We start from the raw sequence: 13947 nt of genomic DNA, 5'->3' as shown, positions 1-13947 counted from the left end.
AATTAGCAAGAGATCGTTGCTCCCGGCTGTGCCTCAGGAGACATAAGTGAACTCTGCTTCATCCTTGACTGTTTTTCACATTTGGTGGCTCGTTTCTGTAATTGTGAAAATCCTTTAATGTTGGTAGAGGAAATAAGGCAGTTCTGGTAAAAAATATAGAAGGTATACAAGGCTTTTAGTTTTTATAGAGAGGAGGAGTGTAACCACTGAATGAGGCACAACAAAGTGAAAGCATAACGCAGCACAATATTTTCACATACTTCAGCAAGATTTGTGACCACTGATACAGACCTGAAACATGTCCAGTATTGAAGAGTAATAAGCTACTTTTTTCTCATACCCATAATCTTTCGCCAACACTCTAAGTGTAAATGTATTACGTTCATGACAACAAAAAATCAAATGTTTGGTATAATCAGGAAATACTCAGCAGGTCCAAAGGATAGTGCCTCCTTAATTTTCACACATGCATTTTCGGCTTCACCAGACCACTGCAAGGGATCAGGGGTGTCTTCTCTGACACATTATTTACTAACAATATATACTAAAATTGTTGAGACAGAATCTTGACACAGTATCTACTAACAGTATATACTAAAATTGTTGGGACGTAAAAGTCCTCTGTATGGTATAAGACGTGTACCCACACCCTGAGTACCCAACTGTCTTGTCTTGATCCCTAATACTGATCATGCAAGTGCACCATTACATAGGCCTGACTCACGGAATGCGGTCATGTTGTACTGGGAGTGGTGAACAAAGTGCTACCTTAATAGTGGTGGAAGCCTACCGCCTTCATCAAGAGATAAGCATGAGTGCGATGGTTGCAGCATATCATGCAGAGATCAGTAGGAGTGAACATGTCTCTTTTACCCTGTGTCACTGGAGTGAGGCCTATAGACTCACTCACCTTTTTAAAAGTTTAGCTGCTGTGTGCCTAACTCACCATTGGCCCACATCAGTTGGATGTAGAGTGCTGCACAGCGCAGGAGTGGTGACACTGCACTGGATGTATGGGTGTCTGGGAATGATACATAGATACAGTACAAAGATAGAGCAGTGCTGAACAGTGCTAGCATGGTTAGTGCATGTACTGAGTGTCTGTATGCCTGCAACAAATTCATGAAATGAGTGATTTAGTGTTGTGCAGTGCAAGTGAAATGAAAGCATGTGCTGGGTGTATGAGTGCTTGCGAGGAGTACAATAAACGAAGGGTGAAGTGGTGTGCAGCATGTGTTCAGGCAGTGTATGTGTTTGCAAATAGCACACCATGGCACTATAAAGAAAGGATACAGTACTGAACAATGTCCACAGAGATAGTGTGTGTGCTAAATGTATGTGTGCCTGGTGTGGCACAATACATGGAGGTGACAGTAATGGATAGTATGTGTGCTGTGCATGTACACTGAGTGCAAGTCTACCTGCAATGGTACATTAATTAAATCAATCAATCAATCAGGGAATTGTAAGTGCACTACTCACCCGTGAGGGTCTGAAGGTGCAGAGGGGGGTCCACAGATCTGTTTAGCCGAAGAGCCAGGTCTTGAGGGTCTTTTTGATGGTGTTCAGGGAGGGGGTGCGTCTGATGTCTGCCGGTAGCTCGTTCCAGGTCTTGGCTGCAATGTGATGGAAGTATCTTCCGCCTGCTCTGGCTCTGTGGATGTGAACGGTTTCGGCCAGTGCGAGGTTGGAAGATCGAAGGTTTCTTTTGGGGACGTGGAAGTTGATTCTGTCGTTGAGGTATTTGGGTCTATTGTTGTGTAGGCATTTGTAGGCGTGAGTGGGGATTTTGAAAGTGACTCTTTTCTCCACGGGGAGCCAGTGGAGACTACTTAGGTACTGGCTGATGTGTTCGTGTCAGGGGATGCCGCGGACGAATCTGGCGGTGGTGTTCTGTATTGTCTGGAGTTTGCGGTGATGAGTGCATGGGTGACTGTTTTCCTTGACTCAGGGGGATCCACTTGAAGGTCTTGCAGAGGATGCGGTGTTGAAGCAGCTGGAGGTGACTGCGTTGACCTGTCGGGGTATGGTGAGTGATGAGTCAAGTACGATGCCGAGGTTCTTGGCGTAGTCTGAAGGGGTAGGTGGGCTTCCAAGGGCGGTCGGCCACCAGGTGCTGTACCATGCAGGAGGGGTTGTACTGAGGATGAGGACTTCTGTCTTCTCTGCGTTGAGCTTCAGGCAGCTGTTGGTCATCCAGACTGCGACGTCTTGCATTCCATTCTAGAAGTTGAGTTTGGCAGTGGTGGGGTATTTGGTGAGGGAGAGGAAGAGCTGGGTGTCGGCGTAGGATACGATGTTGAGGCCGTGTTGTTGGATGATGGCTGTGAGGGGGCCATGTAGATGTTGAAGAGGGTGGGGCTCAGTGATGAACCCTGTGGGACTTTGCAGGTGATTTTCATGGGGTCGGAGAGGAAGGGTGGGAGTCTGATCCTTTGGCTTCTTCGGGTGAGGAATGATCGGATCCAGTCCAGGGCTGTTCCTTGTATGCCTGCGCCGTGTAGTCTGGCGAGTGGTGTGTGGTGGGAGACGGTGTCGAAGGCCGCTGATAGGTCGAGTAGGATGAGGGCTGCTGAGTGGCCTTGGTCCAGGAGCGTGCGGATGTCATCTGTGGCGGCAAGTAGGGAGGTCTCTGTGCTGTGGTTGCTTCAGAATCCGGATTGGGACGGGTTGAGGACGGTGTTCTCGTCAATGAATCATGTCAGTTTCCTATTGACAGTTTTCTCTGCAACTTTGGCTGCGAGGGGGAGAAGCGAGATGGGCCGATAGTTCTTGAGGTCAGTGGGGTCAGCTGTGGGCTTCTTGAGCAGGGGCCTGTTTTGAAAGCGGTGTTGATGGTGCATTGTAGTTCAGGTGCAATGGCGGCCACAGCTCTGTGGTAGATGTGAGGGGGGCAGGGGTCAGTGGGGGCCCCCGAGTGGATGCTTATCATGTTCGAGGTGGTGTCTTCATCCGTGATCGGTGTCCAGTTGGAGTTGGTGGGCTGGCTGGTGTTTCTGGGGGGCGGAGGGCGGTCTGTAGCGCCTGGTGGATGGCCGATGACGTTGTCGTAGAGGAATTTGATCTTGAGGTGGAAATAGGTTCCAAGCTTGTCGTAGAGGTCTTGGGATGGGGTGATGTCTGTGGCTTCACTGCGTGGGTTGGTGAATTCTTGAATGATCCTGAAAAGTTCCTTGGAGTTGGTGGAGTTTGCCAGGATTTTGTTGTGGATGAAATTCCTCTTGGTGGCTCTGATCTGGTTGTGGTAGTCCGTCATGGCGTCCTTGAAGGTGGTGTGGTTTTCGGTTGTCTTGGTGTTTCTCTAGTTCTTCTCCAGGTGTTGTCTGGCTTGATGGAGAGCGGTGGTGAACCAGGCGGCTTTCTTGGGAACTATGGGTTTCCTGAGAACTATGGGTTCCATTTTTGGAAGCCCAGGCATGCCTGGTGAAGACACGAGGAGTAGAGGAATCCCTCCAGACAGATTTGTGGATTGCTACATTCCTGGGAGCTGGTTGGGACATACTGCAGACAGTGAGAGAGAAAGTCCTTCTGAACACTTTTAAAAGGGTGCTCTTTGATTCAGTGAGAGATCACGAGAAAGTGGCCTGGATACATCTCAGGAAGGACATGTGGCTGTTAAGGGAATCATAAGAAATAGGGCTGGGACCTCAGGATAAACCTTTTGATCCACATAGCACTGTGACTGACATCCAGGTGTGAACTCGTCACTCCCATGGCCTGTGTTGTGGATTTATCAACTTCAGAGTATATCCTGCTGTGACAAAAGCCAAGGAATGCTCACAAGTAGGCCTTACTCAAGAGCCCCCATTTGACCTGCAAGTTGCAGCTTTTACTTTCTCAGGCAAAGGCCAGAACTTCTGGCAAACTTAGCACATGCAGCCCCTCCAGGAATACAAGGTTGTCACAGTATTTGTAGGCAAAGCGCAGACTTCTTCGGTGCAATCACCCATACCACGGCGCCTCTTCCTGGCAAAAGCTGTGACCTGCAGGTCGAGCTTGAGCATCAAGATCTTCCCCTGTCCAAACCTACAGACTTTGGAGGAAGTCACACCATCACTGGGAACTGGTCGAGATCCTGAAGATCAAGCCCCTAAGACTACAGTGATCAGCCTCATTTTTCCAAACAGGACCAGAGCGTGCAAGAGCCCTGGATAGATGCAGCTGCTGAAAAGCTGAACGCTTCTGTGCTGCAAGAGCGGGTAAGACTTGAATAGGAAAAGGGGACTCTTGAGTAAGGCCTACTTGTGCGCATTCCCTGGATACAGCCACCAGTGAGTGGGGAATAACCCCAACCACACTGCAAGGGAGAGGATTTGCCAGACAAACAAAGGCCCCAACCTCGAGGGGATTCTGTTATTGCTTACGAATGTTGTTATCTCTTTGAATATGTAGATTTAGAAATAAAATACTTATTTTTAATACAAAAACAAGTATTTGACAGGAGCTCCCTGGTTGAGAGTTGCACTTCAGCTCTGATTCTTCTTGATCTGAGCGCTGCATTTGACACCTTGTCTCATCAGATCCTTCTGCAGCGCCTAAAAGATATTGGTATAAGAGGGGCAGCCTTGAATTGGTTCTCATCCTTCCTAGCTGAGAGGTCCTTCCAAGTCATTCCCCCCCCCCCTTCAGCTCTCGGACACATTCTGTGTCTCAAGGGGTGCCACAGGGTACCGCTCTGAGCCCCACTTTATTCAATATCTACGTTCAAACTTTAGCAGCTGTGGTAAAAGGTAGGGGCCTAACTGTGGTCTCCTATGCTGATTACACGCAGCTTGTGATCGCGGTATCCAATAACTCCGAACAAGATGGTGCCAAGTTTCAAAACGACCTGATGGCCATCGCAGATTGGATGACAATCAACTGCCTACAACTTAAGGCTAATAAATCGGACATTCTTCTCATGGGTAGAACCACCCACCTATGGAGCAAACACTGGTGGCCTGCCACTCTAGGGGCCCCTCCCCTGCCCAAACAGACCGCAAACAATCTGGGTGTTTCGGTTGATTCCGCCTTGACTTACCAGGTACAGACAAAGTCAGTAGTCGGTGTTTGTTTTGGATTCCTACATGGACTCAAGCCACTGCTTGGATTCTTCTACACCAACACCCACCAGGTCATCATCCAGTCCACCATACTTTCGAAACTGGACTATTCCAGTTTTCTGAATCTCAGTGCCAATAAAGCAGGGATTCATCGCCTTCAAAGGGCACAAAACGCAGCTGCCCAGATGCTCTTTGGCCTGCCCAAATCTTGTTCAGCTTCCAATCTCCTACAAAGGCTCCATTGGCTCCTGGTGGAGAGCAGAATTGATTTCAAAGTTCTGTGTATCTCTCACAGAATCCTGAATGCCCAAGCCTCCAACATAGTAGCCAATCTCTTCACTCCCTACATAGTGAACCGCCTGCTGTGCTCCTCCGACCAACACCTAGCATGTGTTCCTCGTGCCAGAAGAGCACGGGCCGGAGGTCGTTCTTTTTGTGCCCTCGCTCCCAGAATCTGGAATGCCCTTCCGGCCAATATCAGAAGTATCCAAGACCATGGGTCTTTTCAGAAAGATATAAAGACATATCTCTTTCTAAATTTACTTATTCCCCTACCCTGCAGCCTTTTCATTCTCTGTTGGTCTTGGGATCACCGCTGGGATGCCCCGTTGTTGGGGCAGCCATGCACTCTACAAATCTCGTAACTTAACATAACAAAACATAACATTGGTTCATTCACATCTCGGATGGCACTTTGAATTAGAAATAGTGTTCACTAATCTGTATCTTCACTCCCCCAACACCCTTGAGGGAGCCCTTTACTGTTTGCCCATAGCTACCATGAAGAGATAGGTGCAGAAGGGGTACTTGGCCCAGTTGCGCAGGATCCATAGTAGGTCCGGCCCTGGGACATAAGGAGTAAAGGGCCTCAGCCACAATGGTTGGTCCCAGTAGGCCCTACATGCCTCGTGGCCCTCTGAAAGGGGTTCTGCACCATGCTTAATCAAATCTACTATTAAGGGTGGATCCCTTGCAGGTTTCAACAGGTATTGGGGTATTCTGAGTAGCTTCTTCTGAGGATCAGTCTCCACCTTCATTGGTTCCACTGATGATATGAACCCCACATTGTTGGCCTCTGTAGACCACAGAGTAAATGGTACCTGTGAATGTAACTTGGTTAAATCAGGGAACATGACAGTTTAATTTGCATTACTTGGGTATTTTGGCTCTCACACAATAAAGAGTGTACTTTATTTTCTTCTTTTCTAGGTATATTTAAGAACACACCTTCCAGAGTGCAAAATACAGTAGTACAGCTATCAGAAACTGTCTCTGCCTAACACATTCAGTGGGAAAGTTGGAGTGCGCAAAAAGTAATGGTTATGGCTAATGAACCTTTCAGAAATGAATACAAGATCTGTCATATTATGAGGAGCTGATTGATTAGAAAAAATTACTTTTTCCATGGACATGCCCGAGAGAGGTAAAGAAGGGAATTTTGAGGTTTTTAGAGCTGAGCGGCTAGTGCCCATGTTAATGAGACAGATAGATAGCATTTAATTAATGACACTATCTACGTAAGGGCCCTTCTGATCTGCTGGGACTAAGGTATTCATGAAACACAGTCAGAACCTCTCAGGCAGTCCAAAATTTAGGATAAGTGCTTTGAGTAATCTAATGAAACCAAGACTGATTAACAATGTTGGGTCAGTTCCATCTACAATCCCCCAGCTATCCGCAAGCAAAACATGACCATCCCACTCTTAGGGCCTTGTCCCTTCCATTGTCTCTCAATACTTTCCCTCCTCCTTTTCCCTATCTTCTATGTTCCTCTCTTTGCGGGGTTTCCCGCTCCACACCCTTAATGGTGCTCTGTATATTCTGCAACTTCAATTACATCAGTTTTGATTCTGCATTCGCTTTCTCCTCTGTTGCGGGGTTCCTGTATCACAGTACCTCTTGCTCCCATAGTGCACACCACCCAGTGCTCTCTTAAGGCACATCACGCTGGGGGTCCTTGAAGAACATCAGCCCATGTTTCCATGAAAAGCATCTCCAGTGCTCTTCTGATGTGTTTTGTTCGTATGCCATAAAGGCACCTCTCCAAGGGGCATATTATCAAGCACGGCAAAGCGGCGATAATGAGCTTGATAATATGCCGCAGAGAATTTCCATAGAAGCCCATGTTGACACCAGAACATGGGCTTCTATTGTAATTCTCTGCGGCATATTATCAAGCCCATTATCGCCGCTTTAGCGGCAGTTTTCTGCCGCTAAAGCGGCGATAATTTTAACACCGTTTCTTGATAATATGCCCCCAAGTGCTTCCATGCTATAGACTTACTGCACATCAACCTATGTTTCACTGATGATCATAACTATACATGAGCGTTTGTCATGAGTCAAATATCGGCCTGTAGATTTAGAGAGGTTTGTGAAGAATAGTTCATATATGCATGTGTGGTGTGTGCCTTTGTGTGAAAGCACAATAAGATTGCCAAACCTATTGGCTTTTCCCACACCTGTTTCAAAGATAATGCTTAGTGCTTGTCCATAAAAAAATGCATCTTGCACAACAGCTTAGGCTAAATTGAGAGAACAGCTACATGCTGCCATTACTCGAGTACTTCCCGTTGTAGGCAAGCCCAAAAATTGTTCCTTACACACAAATAGCATATTGTTTCTGGTAAAAGATCTTTGGGTTTAACACTTTTATGGTTCCATATCGGCCTGACAATCTGAAAGAAGGAGGTGACAAAATCTGGTTCTGCTTCTGTAAACCCCACTTTTACACGTTTGCTATTTTTTCTTCTTCAAAACTGGAAGTTAAAATCAGCACAAAAGATCCCAAAAATTCGATATGATCAGCGCATGGGAAGACTTGGCAGGTGAGGCCCTTTAAGACAATGTTATTCCTTGCATGAGTAATGCTGGTGATTGTTAGAGAGGGGAGCGCTGGAGCCAAAGATTACGGCTGCTGCAAATATCTTTGTCGAGCATTTGGCTTTCGCTTCCTTAAATGGCGACTTTTCTGCACGATTTTTATTTTGTTTAATTTTGCATGGTTCACACTGCCTTCCTCTCTTTTTCAATGAAGCGGGCAGAATTCGTTTGTTAATGAGAACTCTTACACCCTGACGCAAATTCAAAAGCAGGATATCTACAAATATCAACACTTATGAAAGAAAGGAAAGCAATGTTTTTAAATGTTGCATATTTTATTGGTGGTATTAATAATATGGCAACTTACTCGGCAGATAAATAAATTCCTGCTTTATGTATGGGTGCCCGCTGTGTTGTCAACACACGTAAATGCCCAACTATACCTCCACTGGTCCCTTGGGTTAAGATATGGTCACAAGATACAAGGGCCCTCTCTGTATGGTGCGTGGGCACACACACACACACACACAATGTCTACTGCACGCAGGTTGCCAGACCCCCACCCCCCTAAAAACACATCTACAGAGAAAACCAAAAACCTACTTCCCACTCCCCCTTTATCATCAGGGCTCATGCATGTCCAAGGATTGTCACTTTTGCCCCACCCCCCTCCTCTTCATCAGCACGCTCATTACTGCGTTAAGAGGTAAAGTAATTACGAGAATGCGCTTTTTATACATAAAACAATAAATAAATAAACAAATATAGATGGGGTGGTTGCAAAGGCTGCGTTATGGTGTTACTGCCTTCAAAGGACAGCCTCGTCCCATTTTGCCAAGTTAGGCTGTGTAATGTCAGCAGCTTCCATGGAACCTTGGAAAGTTCTGGAAATGCTGCTTTGATAATTTTTAGCTCAGTGACAACAAGGCTACTGCTTATGGAATTTTATCCCTCGCTGTCAGCTACTGTGGGCTGTTTCGGGAACACAGTACTGACAGAGAACGTTTCAGGCTAAATGGTTCCTGAAAATGATCTCTTGGGCAATACTGGATAGCCATTATGGACAGACGACTGCAAACCTATGTCTTGCTTGGGGACAGGACACATCGTCTTTCCTTGTACTTGTCCTTGGAAGAGGGTGTGATCTCACAGCTAGACTGTCGACCCTGGAGCTGGGAAACCAAGGTTTGAACCTCGGGGTCGACACCACATCCTGTGATTCTGGGCAAATCACTTAATCTCCCTGTGCCTACCAAAAAAAAATTAATGTGTCCTTGTGTAAGGTAACTGGTGCTCATGTAAAGTGCTCCAATACCTTTGGGTCGAGTTTGCGCTAAAAAAAGAAAGCCTCTGCCCCTGCTATTCTAGTAACTGTAGCACTACACAGGGGGCAGATTCTCAAGGAGTTATCGCTGAGTTATCAGCACTTTATCTCAGCCGAAGTCGCGATAAATTCATCGCCCCATTCACAAGCGGGTGCTAACATCCGATATCACCAGTTTACCTGCGATAGCAGCCGCAAAAAACATCTCCACAGATGAGCCCGGCAACTATCCCTAATGAGATGCAGAGTAGGCGTTCCCGTGCAAAAGGCCGCGACAACACCACTCCGCAACATTCTCAACGACCAGCTAGATCGGCAAAAAGATCTCAAAACATGCGATAAGGCACGTTAGCAGCAGGAATCTAACACCTGCTCAGACCTGGTGTAAAGTTGGACACCTGAAGAACAACAGATGCCTTGGAGCTACTGACCATGCATCCCGGAGCCCCAGGAGGGCAACAACACCAACCGCCACCACCCCCAGGACCCCACCACCCCCCTCCCCCCGGGGCCCTACTCCGGGCACCCCCCCGGACAAAGATATGTCACATCAACGTTACGAAATCATGAACAAAACAATTTCGCACAATTACAACACCTAACATACATGTGTGGTCAGAAAAAGGAGAATCATACATTCATCTTAGAATCTCCAAATAATTTGTTTCATTCAGAATAAACACAAAACAACTATTTTGAAGAGTCATGGCGAGTCCTCTCAGAGCAATCTGTAAGTCACAGCCTGCAAAACAAAATTCTAGATAAGAAGGGGTGTCATGCTCTCATCAAAGGATCGAGAGAGTGAGCAAAAGAGAGAGAGAGAGAGAGAGAGAGAGAGAGAGTGAGAAAAAGAGAAGCAGAGGGGGAGAGAGAGAGAGAAAGAGAGAGGGAGAGAGAGAAAGAGAGAGAAAGAGAGAGAGAGAGAGAATGAGAGAGATTGTGTACAAGGAGCGTAAGGCCAATCGAGCTCTTGGCTAATACACGCCAACTGTTGTGTGTGTATCGCTATTGGTGCACACTAAGTCTAAGGCCTTGCATCAATTGCAACGTGAAGGCCACATCACATTTCAAAAATGCAAGCAGTAGTCAGACTAACATTAGGCATGAAAGCTCCTTTGTCTCAATACACAAGGCGGAAGGACATCGAAACCTTCAGCCTTGGTCTTGAAAGCGGCTGGCACCCCCTGCGAGAGATACCATACCAGATCTTGACGACTCCCACACCACGTACTGCACTAAGGAAAGACCAACGTGTCCACATCCCACACACAGCTGTCCCTGCTTGAGGTACACCTGCATGGGATGCCCCTGACACATAAGTAAAAAACAACCCATATGTCCAAACGTTGCACACAAATACGACTCATTGCTCCGAGCTGTGGCATATCATCCACATAATTGCCACCGCTCAGAAGAGCGTCGGTGCTACGAGACCAACAAACGCAATGGCAGGCAATCCCAGGCACATGCACAACCACTGTCACGTGGAACTGTACCGTGCACGAATGCTGCATCTGTTGGGATCACTGCCACTTTCAGTGTTGCGCATCAGTTAACGTCTGAGTTTCTGTCTTGCGTATGTCACCTGCATCCAGCTATGGTTCCACTGTCGATCATGCACATTCGAGTGGCCCATGGAGATCTGCCTATCCAACACAACGGTAGCTGAACTGGATTATGACTTGTGTGTGTGCACCCTGTTGGCCCACGAACAGGAGTGTAACCGTTATACCAGTGCATGGGATGCCTTGATATTTGGTGTATGTTTTGGCAGTTGTGCATGGGAGATTGCACAACTCCTCATGTGCAGTGACCACATCGAGGCGCTCCCCTATTGGGCTGTGTTGCGGATTGGTGAAACTGCGTGGACGGAGCACAGCTGCCCGGACCAATTAATGGATTGGCTCTCCCTCGTGTTCCTTGAACTCGACAACGACGTATTTCAGGAACAGATTGCCCATGAAGCTGCGCTCGCATTCATGGATGAGTAACTACATTACTGCAGCCACAACAGTGGACATGTCTGCCTTCACCTGGACTCAGAATTCATGTGCGTGGACCTGCAACACACCTGTGCAAGGTGATGCAGTCCCATGGGCGAAGCAGGTCAGTGTCGTTTGGCAAAGTTCTGAAATCGGACATACTGCTGGGGGAAGGGTACACACATTGCAATGTGGTACGACATGTGACCTTGTAGGACCCTTTCACCTGCTCAATGTCAGCAGAGCACACAGTCAGCGCAGTCCGGTGGTACAGCACTATGCAGATCCCATGGGCTGTGAGTCGTGTCCCCTGACATGGGGCAATGAGCATACGCCAAACATCACATGACATGTCCAGCAAGGCAAGGTGGGCTGAGCGCGTTGCCATCCGTAATGATTTGTGTTAATTTTTGCCTCCCCATGTCTTGCACCTCGACATGTTCCTATGCTGCCTGTAAGTGTCTTAAGCATTGGTCTGCATGTTGTGGCCCTTGCCTTGCCCGTACTGACACGCACATACTAATAAAGTCTACGCAACTTCACTAGTGTACAACTGTGATGAGTGTTGATTAGATTTACAAATTGTGTGCCTCAATGAGCATTGTCCGCACACAGGGAGGGACTGACTGACGCTTGTACATTGGGGGTGAGTCCCTATTGACAGCTCCACCTCTGTGAGCCAGACATTGTGGTTGGGATAGTTGCTGGCAGACCTGTGCTCTTATGTGTCTTCAGCAATGTGAATATGGTGTACAACTTCTTGTCAAGTAGATTAAGGTTATCCATCAAAAGAGACTGTGTCCACACAGATATGTGTGAGTATGTATGCGGAGAGAGATGTTCTGTTGTCACATGTGATGGGGGACACCACTTCAGGGCTGCTACCGAATTTGACATTTCTACACACATCCCTATTTGATACATGGATGTGGGGCTACGTTGGGGGGTAGCAAGATTGTTGTTCATGTGCAATGAGGCCACAGCTAGTTCACACCTTCACAGTCATCTAATTGGCCATGTGGGTCAGGGTCAAACATGCACATTGATGTCACTTAGCAGGGTGTAGCTTTTAGTGCAATCAATGTCCCTACATTCATCGATACTTTTATACGTGAGTGAACATAGACATGACACATCTGTTTGATTTGGAATGTTTTATTCACATTCTGGGGATTGTCGGAGCTGGAGCAGTACATGGCCATGCCAAGCCCACATTACATGGTTGCCCAGTGGTGTGCCAACCAGAGTCCATGGGGGAATGAAAAGTTAATCTGAAGAGGAAGAGTTCAGTCCGCAGCCGGATTGCTGTGTCATTGGTAAGCAGAGAAGATATGGCAGTCCAAGTCGGGGTCCAGGTGAATGTCGCAGAGTGTTTCAGGGGACAGTGGAAGGTGTTGTTCCAGGGCATGATGCATAGGACTGAACCAGGCAGGGACAGGCCATATGGCGGGGATGGATGCTACTGCCTCCTTCCTCACACAGTTATTACCCTCCACATCTTACTCCTCTGAGATGTCTAATGTGTCCAGTGTGTCAGGTGTGTGTGGTGGTGTTATGGCTGCATGACAGGGTGCCACTGACACATCAGGGTGCGAAGGTGATAGGGCTGCATCACTGTGTGCCAATGACACATCAGGGGGCGGAGATGTGTGTGTCAAAGTTACTGGTGCAGTTATCTGGTACAGGCTCAGTGGCAGCAATGGCAAGATGAGGATCTGCAAGGCATGTAGGATCCCAGCTACATCTCGCTGGTGTTCAGCCATTGCAGCCATACTTCCAGCCTATCATCGGCTCTATGGTCTCCATTGTCCTCCGCATCTGTGCCAACTCTGTGCTGTCATCGCTGCAGCCTGTCTGACTAGACAGTTCTTGTATCCGAGTAATGGCCCCAGCGACGTCAGCCAAGGATTGTTGGAGAGCATGGTGCGGACAGTGGGTGTCCGTTAGGGACTGTAAGTGGTCCCTGATGGGATTCAGACACCCACATATGGCATCGAGTTCGAGGTGGAATCCCACCCACAGCTGATCAGCCATCTCCTCCTGGCACCCTAACACACGGCATTGGAATTCCATGTGTTGGTCGTGGGGGTCCTGGGCGGCATCCTTGGTGGTGTGTGCTTCCTGCTGTTTGGTCTGTGCAGGGGGTGGGGTCACCTCGATGCAGCCCTGGTCGTTACTCACCCTGTTGATGTTGGGTCTGGTCATATCGAGCTGTGTCCAGGCCCCAAACTCCTGCCACCGTCTCCACACTGATGACTGTGGCCACCATTTTCCAGCTCATCCAGCTCCTCCTGTGGCGCAGGACTCCCACCTCCAGTCGCCTTTGATGCCTTCCTGTTGCAGCGAGTTTCTGTTTGGTTTGGCTGCGCACATCATGCCAGCGCCTCTTGACCTCCTCCATTGACCTCATCGACACTCCGACTGCATTCACGTTGGTGACGATGGACTGCCATTTTTCCGTTTGTGTTGCCAGTGACGCAGTGGAGGTGACGAACAGTTGTTGGTAGTGTTCTATCACCTCCGTGATGATGATCCGGTCTTCCTTCGGACTAAACTCCATCTTCCTCTTCTCCTTGCCCTTACCCGAACAAGAGGCTCCTGGCTGGTCCTCCGTGGGGCTTGTGGGTTCAGGTTGTCCTCTGCACTCGGTCCGGGTGCATCCATGGTGCTACCCAATTTTATTTGGTTTTGGTGTGGTTTTTTTGTTGCTTTTAAAGTGCATTTTTCCACATGATGAGTGGGAATTGCAGGCCTGTCACTGGTTGTCGCTGCTTTT

The sequence above is a fragment of the Triturus cristatus genome, chromosome 4_1 (assembly GCF_964204655.1).
Source record: "Triturus cristatus chromosome 4_1, aTriCri1.1, whole genome shotgun sequence".
Lineage (NCBI taxonomy): Eukaryota > Metazoa > Chordata > Amphibia > Caudata > Salamandridae > Triturus > Triturus cristatus.
Note: the sequence above shows the minus strand (reverse complement) of the source record.